Source organism: Camelus ferus, chromosome 14 (assembly GCF_009834535.1).
Source record: "Camelus ferus isolate YT-003-E chromosome 14, BCGSAC_Cfer_1.0, whole genome shotgun sequence".
NCBI classification, from domain to species: Eukaryota; Metazoa; Chordata; class Mammalia; order Artiodactyla; family Camelidae; genus Camelus; species Camelus ferus.
The window spans coordinates 12,121,132-12,123,648 of NC_045709.1; positions in this window are offsets into that span (position 1 = coordinate 12,121,132).

Consider the following 2,517-nt stretch of genomic DNA (forward strand, 5'->3'; position numbering starts at 1 on the left):
CCCCAGGGGAGGCAGTTCCGAAAGCACTGTGGGTGCAGGGCCATGTATTAGTAGGTTCAGGAAATTGTGGTAGGCAGAATGGTTCCCAAAGACGTACCTGCCCTAATCCCTGGAACCCGTGAACAGCGCATCTTCCACGGCAGAGTTTGCAGTTGTGACTTGAGGTGTGTACCTTGAGTCGGGGAGGTTCTCCACATGAGGGAATGGTTAACCAGATGAGGACTCTAATCACACAAGTCCTTGTAAGTGAAAGAGGAAGCAGGAAAAGTGGGCTGGAGTGATATGGTGACCCCTCAAGCCACTACCGCTGGCTGTGTAGATGGAGGAAGGGGGCCATGAGTCAGGGAATGTGGTGACCTCTAGAAGCTGGACGCGGTCCCTAGTGTACAGCTGTGAAGGAGATGGAGATCTTGTTCTTACAACTGCAAGGAATTCTGCCAACAAGCTGCATAAGGAAGGTATGGATTCTCTTCTAGAGCCCCCGGAATGGAACACCGACAATGGAACCTGCTGACACCTTGACTTTGGTCTGCCGAGACCCACTTTTGACCTACCAAACTGCAAGATAGCAAATTGGTGGTGTTTTAGCTTCTGTTTTGTTGGTGATTTGTTACACAATGGCAACAGGAAACGAATACAGAGGTGTTCATATCTAGAGTCGTGGCAATAATGAAAAAGTCAGCTACTCTTTCAAGTTGTTTGAAGGTTAAAAAATAGGAGGTTAAGAAGCTTGGAAATATGTTAACAGGACAAATTTGGGAGCCACTTTTTCTTTGGAGTAGGAGGTAGGATGGTTTGAGTCAGAGTCACCCGTAGACTTTTGACACTGCCTCCTTTTCCCTCCTCACTGGGTGAGGCTGATTGATGTGTGAGATCACTGTATTTGCTGCAGGGACCGCAGTACATCCTAGCTGTGCTTTGGACTATTTATTTCTTTACACGTGACTTTATTTTTTAGAGCAGTTTTAGGTTCACAGCCAAACTGAGTAAAAGGCACAGAGAGTTCCCGTTATCCTCCCCGCCCCCACCCCCAACACGCCCAGCATCTCCCACTATCGATGTCCTGCACCAGAGTGGCTCATTTTTACAGTCCGTGACCCTATCTGATGCTTCATTATCACCTAAAGTCCATTGTTTACAAGGGTTCACTCTTGGTCTATTACGTGTTTTAACCTAAAAATAGAGGGATCCCACCAGCAACCTTTTGATAAATTGGTTCTTTGCTGTCATCACCCTGTAGCCTGTCGGAGCCGGCACTGTGGCCTGATAGCGGTGGGCACGTGCAGTCCAGGGCACCTTTAATTCTCCCTGCCCCGTCTCCTCCTATGTCTCCCGCTCAGCAGTCTGGCTATTACAATAAGTGCTTAATGTGTGCCCTAGCATTGTTGTGGTATCATTTAGACGACTGCATGCTGGGCCGACACTAGTCAGAGGCAGCAAATGCATTAAGGGCTCCTCATTATCAGCTTGCTGGGGATTCAGTGGATGGGACGGTGGTAAACCTCAGACGTTCCACCGAGACACGAGCCTGTTTATGCTCTTTCCTCATCCTGTCCTGTTTCCTCATGTTCTGTCCCTTTTAAATGCTGTCTCTGTACGTGGTTGGAAGCAAAGGAGTAGCCAGGCGGCTTTTTCAGTCTTGCTTATCCCCTGTGAACCTAGAAATATCCACTGGAAGACACTGGTACTGCCTTTCAAACGAGAAAGTTCACGGCACCGCAGTAATGGCCATGGCGTTTTAAGACATCTCTTTCATAATTACGTACATTTCAGCGTACTTTCAGATTTCTGTAGACATTGCAGTTGTTTCAGTTATACTCATTTGGTTTTGAAAGAAAGTTTCTAGAAGCAAGGTCTATACATCTTTAAGACATATTTAGTATGCCCTAAATACTGCATCCCATGGCACACCATCGATTTCTTATTAAGGCTGGTAACGGTCTGCAACTCTAAGCAAGCTGCATCCATCTGTGTGTCTCTTTCCCATCTATCCTCTGGAACTGAGCATTTCTTTATTATCATCTTTCAATTCAACTACTAGACACGGCACAGAGTGCGCTGGCTGCTAATAATACTAACAGTAATGCTTCTAATGACGACCATTAATCCAGTTCTCTCTCTCGGGTGCTCTGGGGGCGGTGAGCAGGTATCCACTGACGCATGCGTGGTTTAGGGGGCACATGCATTCTCTCCTGCCCTACAGAAAGGCACAGACTCAGCGTACAGCCTTAGTCCCAGAAGAATTCCCTTTATTCCAAAGAGGTACAATTCGGAGGAGCAGGGTTGGGAGGAGATCGCATTCTGGGAGCTGTTTACTCATCAAGTTACTCTTTGTATTGGTGTGCATCCTTCCTGTTTTAGCTGTCTGGGGTCTCCTTATCCTAGGCAGTGGCTGGGTCGGTCTTTCTTATCACGCACATCTGGGAATACAGGTGCTGAATGACACAGGTAAATCCACAACTAATCCTTTGCCTGCATTCACTCTGAATCTTTAGGACCAAATCCTACTTATCCGTC